Source organism: Trachemys scripta, chromosome 6 (genome assembly GCF_013100865.1).
Source record: "Trachemys scripta elegans isolate TJP31775 chromosome 6, CAS_Tse_1.0, whole genome shotgun sequence".
Lineage (NCBI taxonomy): Eukaryota > Metazoa > Chordata > Testudines > Emydidae > Trachemys > Trachemys scripta.
The window spans coordinates 59,435,576-59,449,695 of NC_048303.1; positions in this window are offsets into that span (position 1 = coordinate 59,435,576).

Consider the following 14,120-nt stretch of genomic DNA (forward strand, 5'->3'; position numbering starts at 1 on the left):
TTATATTATACATTTTTATATAGCAAGGCATTTTCTATACAGAAAAATTTCACCAGTTACACACATAGTGTTATACAGGTATAACTTCCTCCCTTTCCATGTGGACACGCATTCTGGTATAAGAGTGTCTTTGTTTTTAGTTTAGCTTGAATCCTTTCCCAAGCAATTTAAGTGTCAAACAAACAAACAAACCACTCTTACACTGAAATGAGAGTGTCTATGTGGGTGATTATACCGTCATCATCATCATGTTCCTATTATGCTTCTGGCATTTAGGGCAGTGATGAAGCTCCTCCACTCCTGTCTGTTTCTGGCAAATCTTTCAATGGTTCCCCAGCTGTGCCCCAGGTTTTTCAGCTCAGCTTCCACAGCTCTTTGCTATGTTGTTTTCGGGCAGCTTTGTTTTCGCTTGCCTTCAGGTGTCCATCTTATTGCTACTCTGGTGATGGAATCAGTTTCCATCTGAAGCACATGACCGATCCATCTCCAGTGCCTCCTGGCAATGATGGTGCTCAGATTCTCTTGGCTCTACTGTGTCAGTAGATCTTGGTTTGAGATTGTTCTGGGCCAAAAGATACGGAGGATTTTTCTGAGGCAGGTTGTATAGAATGAAGACAGTTTGGACATGTCATACTTTCTCATTCCACAGAATTCTGCACTATAAAGTAATGTTGAAAGTATGCAGCTCTGATAAATCTTGTTTGGTTTTGGTGTTGAATTTTGATGATTTCCAGACCTTATTTAAGCTCCTGAAGGTGTTCCTGGCTTTATTGATTTTGTTCTGCATGTCCTGGCTTGTTCTACTGTCCTGGTTGATGGTGCTGCCCAAATATGTAAATGTTTCTACATTGGTGAAAACCTAATCCTCTATCTGTACTGGTGATGGTGAGGCAACACTAAAGGCCATGATATCTGTCTTATTGCAGTTGATTTTTCAGTCCAACTTACTGGCTGAATGCATTGAGTTGAGTTGTTTTTTTCTTGTATATGGTGTTGGGTATGTGATAGGAGAGCAACATCATCTGCAAAGTCCAGGTCTTCAAGGGATGAGAACAGTGTCCATGTAATGCCTCTTGGCATGTCCTCTGTTGTACACTGCATTACCCAGTTGATGGCAATGTTGAAGAGGATTATAGACATGACACCCCCGACATACTCCTGTTTTGACTTCAAAACTGAGCTCACTGTAATCAATACTGCATGTAAAGTTGAAATAGAAGCTTTTGATGTTGATTATACAGAAAGGAATTCCATATGCCTACAGAATGAGCCATAGACTGGTCCTGTGAATGCTATCAAAAGCCTTCTCAAAGTCTATGACATTTATGTAGAGTTGCTGTTGCCATTCTAAGCACTGTTCTATTATGTTTTGTAAAATGAAGATCTGGACTGTGCATTCACGCCCTTTCCGAAAACTGGCTTGCTCTTTTCTGAGAACGCTATCAACTGCCTCTGATCTATGCTGGACTATGATTTTACACAATACTTTACTTGGCACAGATAAAAATGTGATACCACACCAGTTATTACAATCACTGAGAGCTCCTTTCTTTGGTATCTTCACTATAACCCCATTGGTCTACTCATCTGGCACTTTTTTCCCTTTCCCAGACTGATGTAAACAGAGGGGCCAGGATAGATGCTGCTAATTTAGGATTTACCTTGAACAATTCTTCATTCAAGTTATCCTTGCCATAAGCTTTCCCATTTTTAAAGGATTTGATGGCTTGAATGATCTCTTCCTTAGTTGAGGTGTGTGTGTTGATATCAAGATCTTCTGCCTCCTGGATGTTTGCTTCCTCTTTAGGTGGCACCCTGTTCAGCAATTCTTTGAAATGCTCTGACCAGCGCATTTCTTGTTCTTTTTTTGGTTGTTAGTAGGTGTCCTTGTTTGTTCCTGATGAGTGTTTGCTGGTGTCTGCCGTTTACCACTGATAAGCCACGTCATTTTGTAGACAGTTCCTTGTTCACCACGAGCAGCTGCATCCTCTGCTTGTGTTGCCTGATTATCAATATAATGCCATTTGTCTGCTCTCACAAGGCATTTGACCTCCCAGTGTGCCTTGTTATACTGCTCATAGTATTTGTCCTTTAGCTTCTGGGATTTTGTGCCTAAACCTTTTTTCTTCAGGGCTCATCTGGTTTCTATGGTGTTCCATGTGCTGGGTGTAATCCACTCCTCCTTTCTCTTCTGCCTGTAGCCTAGACAGGCTTCACTGCTCTGTTTATAAATTGCTGTTACTTTGTCCCACTTCTTGTTCATCTCTTCATCTGCATTCTCCTCCTCTTCATCCAGATCTGCAAGTGCTTCAAACCTGTTCTTTAACTGCAGAATGAAGACTTTCTGTATTTCAAGGGACTTTAGCTTGTCAATAGGGTGACCAGATGTCCTGATTTTATAGGGACAGTCCTGATTTTTGGGTCTTTTTCTTATATAGGAGCTATTACCCCCCACCCCCGACCCAATTTTTCACACTTGCTGTCTGGTCAACCTACTTGTCAATATCATATCTATGTCCCTTGTTTGGTGGACCCACACTTCTCTTGACGGAGGCTGTCACAAGATGGTGGTCACTGCCAACATCTGCAACCCTTCTCACTTTCACATCTGTCAGTGAGCGTCGCCATTTGCCATTGAACATGATATGGCCAATCTGGTTCTTATCTCTGCCATTTGGAGAACACCATGTCAACTTGTAAATTTCACGATGTTTAAATAGGGTTCCACCAATGACTAGGTCATTCATCTTACAGAAATGAACGAGCCTTTCTCTGTTTTCATTCATGGTGCCACACCCACGTCTTCCCATTGCTCTGTCATTGTTTGTGTTGTCCTTGCTGACCTTGGCATTCAGGTCTCCCATGATGATAGGTCGTGGCATGGTACTTACACTACAGGTGGAGTTAGAGAAAGGTAGAATTTGTCCTTTTCTTCTTCATCACTGTCATTTGTCAGAGCATAGCACTGAATCAGGGTGATATTATTTTTTTTCCCTTTCAGTCTGGCTCTCATAAGTCTGCTGCTGATGGATTTCCATTTCCAGGGAATGCTCCACTCCCTTCTTCAAAAGGATGGCAACACCCCCATGGTGTTGTCCATCATCCCATCGAGGGGAAAAACAATTTTTTTTCCCGAGGATGCTGTTAATCTTCCTGATCCCGTTGATTTGCTCTCGCTGACACCCAGGATGTGTAAGCTGTAGCGTCTCATCTCTGTGACCTGAGCTAGCTTCCCTGTTTTGTACATTGTCCGTACATTCCAAAAACCAAGTTTGGTTTTTGTCTTGGTGTTGAGCACTTCAGTCTTCATGCCAGTGCCTTCATTTTGGCTTTCATCACTGGCAGTCCTACTGGTCATTGACTCTTGAAGGTCATCACACACAGTAATGGTCGATTTCTCCATCACTGTTTCTGTAACACATTTTTTTTTTACGGGATTATACTAGTATAACCATATAAATTTAAATTCACATTTTGTTACTTACCTGTGTAGGATAGGCCTAAGTGGAGGCCATATGCCTTTTGGTATTTAACTTGAGATCTTTGAATAGCAATGTCTTTAATTATAATGTATCAAAATGTAATTGATGGCTGATTTTTCCACCAGGCTGGCTTGAATTAAAGTAAACAGAGCCACCTCATTCAGTGAGCCAAATTCTACTCTTAATTACAGTAGTGCAAATCCAGTGTCATTACAAAATGCAAATATAATAGGATAAATTGTTTACTCACCTGGCAAATTGAGCCCACATTTTCCCTAAAGATGGCAATGTCAGTACTACAGTACCAGTCATCTTCAATTCTCAGTATTAGAGAGAGAATTTCATAGTGCTACTATGTCAATTTATATTTCTAAGTAGAAATAATATATTCTGAGTATTCATTTTTTAAAATCATATGCTTAAATGATCTTAAAGTATCATTTTAAACTATTTAAATGTGTCACTTGAACTTCAGTCCTTGCATACATACATTTATCAGAATAACATATCATTATGTATCACAGCAAAGGCAAATTAAGAAAAGGCTGGGGTTTTTTATTCATGTGTTTTTATCTTTTGTTTAGTTTCATCAGCGTAAACAAATGTTATATGAAGTATTTATCATTAAAATCATCCTCCCACACATCAAAATTCACTAAATTTCAGTTAATGCTGTAAGAGCATTTCCTGTCATTGCAGTAATAACACATAATGGAACTAGCCAGTTAAGGTAACATTAACCTCTATTGACATACCTTACCGGATAAGTACCATGATACTCAGATACACTAATAGACTCATCAGCTCTTCAACAAACTCCCTTTCATTTCAAATCTGCACTCAGTCAGAATTCACATACCCAGTTATTCAGAATTCTTAACATAGAGTTGACGTTTCAGGTTTGAATGAAATTTTGAGGACTAGGAAGTCTGCATTGTGGGTGGCTGTGTGGCAGGAAACACAGGGTGAAATCAGAGCCGGCTCCAGGCACCAGCCCACCAAGCATGTACTTGGGGCGGCGCCTAGAGGGGGGCGGTGCAGTGGGGCGCTCCGGCCCAAGAGTGGGGCCGCGACGGGGCTCGCCGTCCTCCCCCCGGCGCTCCGGCCGGTCAGGGAGAGCGGCCCTGGCCAGGCGCGCCAGCCAGTCGGGGAGAGTGGAGAGCCGAAGCGGCCTCGCCGCCCTCCCCCCAGCGCTCTGGCCGCTGGGGGCTCTCCGCCCTCCCCCCGGCGCTCTGGCCGCCAGGGAGAGCGGAGAGCCCCGGCCAGGCTCTCCGCCCTGCTCCCGGTGCTCTGGCCGCCGGGGAGAGCGGAGATCCCTGGTCGGGCTCTCCGCCCTCCCCCCCGGCGCTCTGGCCGCGTTGGGGGAGGGGGGGAGCGGCGCGTGGCTTTTCTGCCTAGGGCGGCAAAAAAGCCAGAGCGGCCCTGGGTGAAATCCTGCCCCTTTGAAGGCAATAGGAGTTTTGCCATGATTTCTGTGGTGTTAGGATACCACCCTTTCTTCCCCTCTCCTCCCCAGTTCTTGGGAATGGGCCCAGGCAGCACAGCCAAATGGACAATTCCGGAGAATTAAAGCTCTCTGAGAGATCCAGGGCCTGATTCTTATTTACACTAAGATCCCTTTACCTAATGGGGGATCCTACCTTGACCAACTGATGCATGTTAAAGCTAAAACTTTTAAACTATTTAAATGTGTCACTTGAACTTCAGTCCTTGCATACATACATTTATCAGAATAACATATCATTATGTATCACAGCAAAGGCAAATTAAGAAAAGGTCTGGACTAGGATTTTAACGTTTGTTAACACGTGTTACCTAATGTGTTAAAATAGCCATGTAGCTACAGCCTGTGAGGCTTCATTTCTATTTAAAGGCTTTAAGCCCCGCTTTCAGTGGAAAATACAATACATCCTTAACTATAGTGTTGCTAAAGTGCCTTCCTTAATAACATATATTGATCAAAACCTTTACCATGTTGCATTCTGGATTCTTGCTGTTCTCTATTATAATATTGTTCCACTAGAACTAAGAGACACAGCAAGCAGTCAGGGTTGTAAGAAATAGATTTATTAAACTGCTGTTTGTCTCCATACCTCACCTGGGAACAACCCCCCCAAGCATGCGTTCCTGAGCCCACAGTCTCATAATTCCCTCAAGAAACTGAGAAAGGAAGAGGATACTTAGTATAATACATTTTGGCAAATTGCAGCTAAGTAACAAAAAGTGTTGGGTGTAATAGGGAGTCTGGATTATTAATTCTAAAATCCTCCTCTTCCTCCAGAACCCAGAAGGACCTTGACAGTGGAACTAGAAGGATTGTATCATAGACAGGTAGGGTGGGCACATGTTGGGGATTCCATGCAGAGGTTTTCATCCTCTGGAGGCTGTGGAGCTTTGCTTTGTAGAATAAAGCTGTGCCCCGGCAGAAGGGTTTTTTAAGCTATGAGGGGGGAGTGGAGGCTTGATGGAGCCACACTAGGGAGATCATTCTTCATCCACTGAGTGGGAATGCCCTGGCTGTGGGAGCTACTTTGGCTGGTGGTCCAGTATTTGGTTTCAGTTTCTCAAAGCTATTTAGGCTCCTAACTTCCATTGGATCTGGGTTTTGGTTCTTGTCATTTAGAACAGACTGGATGGAGTGTTGCTCTCATTTTTACAAAGTGATACTGGCCTGTAAAGGGGGCCAGGTGATCTAAAGACGTAAATCACAAATCCTTCTATATGGCTGCTTTTCAACTAGGCACCTCTGAAATATAGTACTTGAAAAATGGGCAAGAAACAAGTGATGGCATAAAACCTGAACCTGAAAACCAACATTGCTTTAATCAGTGATGGTTAAAATTCAGTACTGGTAGAGCTGCTAAAGATTTCTTTTATGTTCCACACATCAATTTGTTTCATAGTTTCCATCTGTTACTAGCAATCATCATCCACTTTAAAAGGTATTGTAAAACAATAAAATAGCCACAGCTTAATTGTTTCATGTTATGGCAATTAAATCAGGTATCAGGAAGGCTCCCAGTGAAACTAGACCCCCTCCTAAATTAATTAAACAGGCTTATGAAATCAGTATTTATTTCTGCAATTAACAGTAAAATTCTCAGGCAATAACTTTTCAGAATGGTATTACCTGTGTATCAAACGTCCTGGGTGTTGGTCAGAAAAGCATCTTGTAGTGGGGATTGTCTGGAATAAAGACCTGATAGTAATATATGGTCATGCAATTGTATTCCTAATTTTCACATGCAGTTAGTACAAATGTATAAACTAATGATATATTTATACTTGAATAGGGCAATTATGTACAGAACTGGCCACCTGTGAGAGCAAAATTGCATCTTTTAGGGGAATATGATCACAAATTGTTAGTGCAAATTAAGTGTTCTATTGAATGCACATCTTTGGACTTTTGGATCTTATTTTTTTTTTAATAAAGGTGCAATCGTATTTTTATCACTGGCAAAAATACAGTTGAGTTCAAAGGGAATTTTTCTCATATAAAACTTAGCTGATAGTACCTAAAGGGTAAATAAACTCAAATTCTTAAACTATAACAAAGTACAGTGCCCACAGAAAACTTTCCAGAGTCGAGCCCACCTTTATGTAGTGTAGATTTGCACATCACCCCCATTTTTTGTCTGGGTGCCTTCTGGGCACTTATTAAATTTTACTGCAGTTTGATTAAATGATACATTTTCTCTCACTAATGGAGCTGTTTACTCATAAACATAGATGTCAGAATTCAGAACAAAATATTCAAAATAAAACTGCCTTCAACCAAATCTATCTGTCACTTTGAAGAATGTCTCAATTTCACTTTACTGCTATATGCCAGATCATTGTCATTCTCTTGGTATGATTAGACTATCATAAATAAATGTGTGCAATTTAGTTCTGGTAGGGTTTAATTTACTTTAACAAAAGTAGCAAAAATACCCTCTCTCTAATTTAAACTGCGGAAAAAAACGCTGTGCAAGCGTGGGCAGAAAGGGAGGGAGGAATTCCAAATTGCGGTACTTCACACAGCATATGTTAGGGGAATCTGAAATGAAATAATTGAATGAGAAACAAGTTTGTCATACAGTATTTCTTTCACATTAAATCTCATTTTTAAAAGCTAAAAAAATGCTTGTTGTCACTTGATATTAAATTTTGTTGATAAAAATGCTCATCATGACAATTCAAGTGTTTGGATACTGAATTTTTTTTACAATAACATGCACTTAAGAGAACTACCTCTTAATTGCCAAGATTCAGAATTATATAGTGTATATATGAGTTAAAGAGTTAAGTATATTTATTGTATACCATAGAAAGGTAGTTAAAAAATTTAACCTTGACATGGCATATCCTCAGAACTCAAGGGTGGCTGACCTTTGATTTCTCCTTGCTTTAGGCAGGATTGTTTGAGCCTAGAAGTACTAGAGCTCATGTGGAGTTGAGGGAACAAGGAAGGAATTTCTCTAGATTTTTAAAACTCCTGAGGAAATGTATCTAAAACTATATCTTCCCAAAGCAATGTTTTTAATTATTGAATAAATGTGCCAATACATCCTTGACAGGCACACACTCCTAACCGAGCCAAGCCTGTCAATATGTTCACTAAACCTACTCTGCAGAATATGAATAAATGATATACAATCTAGGTAAACCCAGTTATTTTCAAATGGTAAGTATTTAATAAATTATTCATACTTCAGGGTTGGATATATTAAAAGTCAGAGCTGGTAGTACCACCTACAGTTGAGGTTGCCCAGTATGTCCCAATATGAGACCTGTTTTCAGTTAGTTATAACTTTGTGAAACTTTAAGCAGCTAGGTTGAAATTATCCATGCTGGGTCTGTCTCAGGCTGATTTTTTTTTTTAGAAAGTGTCAGCACAGATAGTTCAGCCATTTCCGAGAACAAGATCAAGGGAAAATGCATTGTTCTGCTATGTTAAAATTTTTCTTACAACTATTTCACTGAGAAACTCCTGTGCTTTGGAATAGGGACTTGAAATTTGATAGGTGGGTCATCCTGGTGTCATAGATGAACTTTTGCTGTTCTCAGAAAAACCACCAAAATTTGGCAGAGTTAAAAACCATTGAAGAATCTCAGTGTGCACATACTCAGCAGATACTTGTAGTTTGACAGTTAAATTATCTGAAAACACTGAACACCAAGCATGGGCTGAGTAAGACTTTCCCTCCACTTGGTGCTCCTGGCCATTGTGGGCCACTATAGGACTGAACATAGGAACTGAGAGCACGGAGATTCTTTCCTGTGCTCTCAGCACTCCCTTCATGGTGCCCAGGCATCATAGTTGAGAAAGCAGCCTGACTCAAATGCACAGGGAACCAGAACCAGACTGGGGTGCAGGTGGCAGAGGAAATAGATTGGGACAAGGAGCCTGGAAGGTGACACTATGAGCTAGAAACTGGGAGCAGATGGGGGTGATTGGACACAGAATTGTGGCTGATGGTAGTGTGGGGATACTGGGACTGACTGGGCAAGGAGACTGGTTCTTGGAGCAGGTGGGTGAGGGGTGAAGAGTGAGATTTGATGAGAAGTTTGGGAGGGCCAGGGAAAAACTGGGTTTGGCTGAGCAAGGAGACTGGGACCGGACCCTAGGGGAGGAACTGGGATGAGGGACCCAAAGAAGGAAATTAGGATTGGGACCTGGGGTAGGGAGAAGATTCAGTCTCAGTTTGGGGGCCCCAAGGAGGACATTGTCTTGTCTTGATAAAGGCAGTGGGGCTGGGATGAAAACCCCAGGAGTAGTGGGTGGAGAATGGGACTAACTAGGGGTGAGACTGTGATAAGAAGCAAAGTGTGGGGAAAGACAGAACTGGAATAGAGAAGGCTAGAAAGTACATGAACAGAAGGGATCAGGCGTGGGGGTGGGGCAGGACAGAAGGGTATGTGACCACTCCCTTCCATAACCTGGAATGGAACCCAAGATACCTGAATCTCAACATTCTTCTACTGTCATCAAACAGCTGTGAAACCCATTGGCAAAATGTGTGTCTCATTCCCCTCCAGTGGTTGGTCCACATAAAGGATGATCTAAAGGTTCTAACTTTGATGATGAGTCATGTGGGTGTCAATATGGTGCCACGGGATGCAATTTCTGTTTTTCAGTTTGCTTTTTTTAAAAATCTAGGAAATGATATATACATTACAAGAATATTTTAAGGTTGCAAAGTCAAGCACTTAAAAATTAGGAAATGCCAGAATTAAGGTTTCCTTTGCAACCTTAATTCTGCCTCCTTGTGTGCATGAATTAAGAAAGTCTTTAATTATAGGGTTGCATACTATTTTTTTTCTCTGAGACCCCAACCTCATTCATTTATAGCATTTGAAATATAAAGCATTAAGTCTTTTTTAAACAATATTCCTTATTCTTTCCCTTTAGCCATAGAAAGTTTTTATAAGGAACACTCCCCTGTTTGACAGTCTTTTAGGTAGTAAAGAAAGAAAGTCAGTTGAAATGGTCTAGAGCTATTGTGGTTGCTGTTGTTAAAGTCTGATCCCTTTTCCTTTATGATGAAACAAGAAAAACACACACAATTACCAACTTCACAGGCATAAATTGTTTTCATTACAAGAGTGATTATTTTTTTAATCTGGAATAAATGTGAAAAAATGACAGTGTAAATTTATCACTATATTACTTGTAAGAAATAGTGGGAAAAAATTCATAAGAAACTTCAGATATTGCTATGAAAACTTGGTTCTGCACAGGTGTACCTACAAATCATTTGGTCATGAGGAAAAAATAAACATTGATTCTTTGGGTATCTTGTCAGTGTTCTGAGGTTGGCATCTGGGTTTTGAGATAATGGTATTCTGCAGTAGCAGATCAAGTGTTTATTCCATTAAGTGAGCTTTAACTAATGTTCAATAGTCTGAACAGCCAATTGCACTAAGCCCTATGATAGACAAAGAACTTAAGCACATGCGTTCATTGATTCCAGTGACTGTGATCATCTAGTCTGACCTCTGTATAACACAGGCCATAAGGTTTCCATTAAGTATGTGAGTAACCCATTGCCTATTCAGGAAAACGTTTAATCAGAAGAACATGAAGGCTAATTACATGTTTAAGTACTTTGCTGAATAAGGATGGACTTAAGCACATGCTTAACTGTGCTGAAGTACTTTGCTGAATCGGGACCACCATTGACTGGGTCCAACTTTTGCTTGTTGGGTATAGTGAAGCAGGGTTGTATTTCTTCTGTCTGAAGAAGTTTCTTTGACTTGTCTTTGACTTAACTTTTAAGTCAATTTAGCTATGTTTTATCTTGTGTGGTTTTAAAATTGACGTATTTGCCTAGAGATTTTGATAGCTGCATTTTATAAATTGAAAGGTAAATAATTAATAGACTATTTCTATTCTATACTTTGTTGAGTCTGTTCCTGTTTAGTGGCTTATGGTAGAAGATTACAGTGGTAAAAAAAATTCACTGTTTTCTTTTTAAATTATATAAAAAAAACCAGCTGCTTCTGTGCAGTAACATCCTTCAACCAGAATTTGTAAAGAACTTTTAAGCACACTAATTTAGTAGTTCATCGCCCTTAGTGTGTGTGTGTTTCTCCTTTACATGTAAAATTGCACTGTGCTCATTTATAGACTAGCTTACTAGTAGTGCACATGTTTAGCATCTTTATCTACACAGTAGACAATGTCTTTTGTGTCACTGGTACACAATCTAAATTTCCATTGCAAATCTTGACAGTTTGCCATTGTCGGTTTTGCTTTGCATGCATCTGAGAGTAAGGAAGAATGACATTTGTCCCATAAATATAAATAGTAATTACTACCTTGCTTCTTTCTCCCCCTTATGCTTGGTGGCATAACATAGAACAGTCAGATCCAATCTGACTCCTGCTTCTATTGTCACTATTACGGTTGCTCTCCTGTCTCAGTCCCTCTAATACCTTTGCTAAACAGGTCTGAGTCCTATACCTCTTCTGTGCAATGAGCTCTGCATTCCTGTGTTGCATGCTTACTTTGTTACTAAGCAACAAACCAAATTGTAGACATCATTCTTCTGTGTCTGGTAAGAATTTCACACATTTGCTACGCTGAGATTTAAAATGCAGCAACATTGATTTCTCTAGTTTGGACAGATAGGTTGTGCATTTGAAGTGTCTCAAAAAGAATAAATGGCATCAGGAATAAGGTCTTACTTTTTCATGCCTTGGTCATGCTTCTGTCACTCTTTATTTATATCTATTTATCTCTGTTAAATTTATCTATTTGTTGTATTTATAAGATGTCTATCCCTTTGGTATCTAAGTGTTGATATACATCTGTTCCAGTATTCACTCCTAGATAAAATTAAACTGTGTCTGTGAAAAAGGCCAAGTATATGCACAACATGCTAAATTACCCACAGGAAAAAGAATGGAATTGCATTGTCCTGTAAATTGGATTTATTGCATTGATCTCTGGTCATGAAACCCCAAAACACATACACATTCATGTAAACATTCAATATCTCTTGTATAAACTGTTTTGTTACAAAAATTACTAGCAAACTGTAAATGTTTGGGCACATAGCTGTGAACAATTGTCCAGCACTATTTTTAGTCAATAGGATGAAAACCGGGCTCCTTTGATGTCAATGGCAAAACTCCCAATGGAGCCAGGATTTTACCCATAGTGTATAGATTTTTAACTTAGCATTCCTAACTATTCATAAATTAAACTTGTTAATTTTACAGTATAACATTTACAGCAGATAATGCATTCACTTTTATTTCTCATGGATACTGAAGGCATTATCTTCTGCAAAACAGAGTGGATCAACTGAAATTTGATATTTGACTTTAATATTTAATTAGTATTTAAAGGGGAAGTGACATGTGAAGGGAAAGAAAAATGAGTTTGTGCCCTTTTCTGCCTGTTAGATTTAAAAAAACTTTGTTTTTCACCTTTTCATTTCTGAACAATAACCCATGTCTATCTCACCTTTTGAGCTGATCCTTTATCTAAATTGGTAACTGTGATAATAGTTTTAGTTTAAGGAATGTTATCCTTAATGTGTAGCTGTGTTATGATTTAAATGTTTCTTTAGATGAGACTCTTTCTATTTCCTCCCCGCCCAGTCTATACCACTCCTTAGTTATCAGTTTAGTTATTACCTGTTTAGAAACTCTGTGATATTGAATGGGCTTGAAGGAAACCTTCAGTGCTAAGCATGTTGGGTATTGTACCCATAGCCAATTTTAGTTCAATTTACTATCTTTTAAAAATCGCCATTCATACTGTAGGTCAGAACAGGGAGTTTGAACAGTAGGAACAAAATGGTCGGTTTTCACAATGAAGAGCGATAAATAGTGGGATCCCCCGCCAAGAATTGGTCCCATGCCTGGTGCTGTTCAACATATTCATAAATGATCTGGAAAAGGGAATGAATGGTGAGGTGCCAAAATTTGCAGATGATACAAAATTACTCAAGATAGTTAAGTCCAAAGCTGATGATGAAAAGTAAAAAAGGAAACTTATTATATTGGATGTCCAGATGACAAAAAGGCAGATTAAATTCAATATTGATAGTTCAAAGTAATACACATGGGAAAAATAATTCCAGCAATACATACAAAATGATAGCATCTAAATTAGCTATCTAAATTGAGAAAACAACTTTCAATGTGCAGTGGCAGTCAAAAAAGCTAACAGAATGTTAGGAACAATTAGTAAAGGAATAGAATATAATACAGAAAATATCATAGTACCACTATATAAATCCATGATATACCCCCATCTTGAATACTGAGTGAAGTTCTGGTCACCCCATCTCAAAAAAGATATATTAGAATTGGAAAAGGTGCAGAGAAGGGCAATGAATATGGCTAGGGGTATGAAACAGCTTTTATATGAAGAGAGATTAAAAACTGGGATTGGTCTGTTTAGAAAAGAGATAACTAAGGCAGGGTTAGGACCGGTCTATAAAAATCATGAATGGTATGGATAAAGTGAATAAGGAAATGTTATTTACGGTCACTTGATGAAATTAATAGTCAGCAGATTTAAAACAAAAGAAAGAAAGTACTTCTTCACAAATGTACTGTCAACTTGTGGAACTTGGTGTGGTAGGTTGTTGTGAAGGCCAAAAGTATAACTGGGGTCAAACAAGAATTAGATAAGTTAATGGAGAATAGGTCCATTAATGGCTATTAGCCAAGATGGTCAGGGATTCAGCGCCATCCTTCTCTAACTGCCAGAAGTTGGGACTGGATTACAGGGCACAGATAACTTGAAATTGCCTTGTTCTGTTCATTCCCTGTGGCTCTAGCCACTGTTAGAGACCGGATACTAGGCTAGATGGATCATTGGCTTGACCTGGTATGGCCGTTCCTGTGTTCTTAAGAATAAGTGGCACTTGATATGTGCAGACTTTTCTACACTGATATGTATCATATTGTCATCTTTATCTAACAAAATAAAACTAAGCTAGAGAAACGACACATCAAAATGCTTAAGTAACATTTGTAACATATATTTACCATGGAATAATCCCTTTAAAAAAAGTCTCTTACACAAATTGTTGTATGCATACTTCTATCGGTGTTTGGACTACAATGAAGATGTGAAAATTGTACAACAGCAGTGCTACATAATCCACTGGAAAATATAACTGTTCTCTT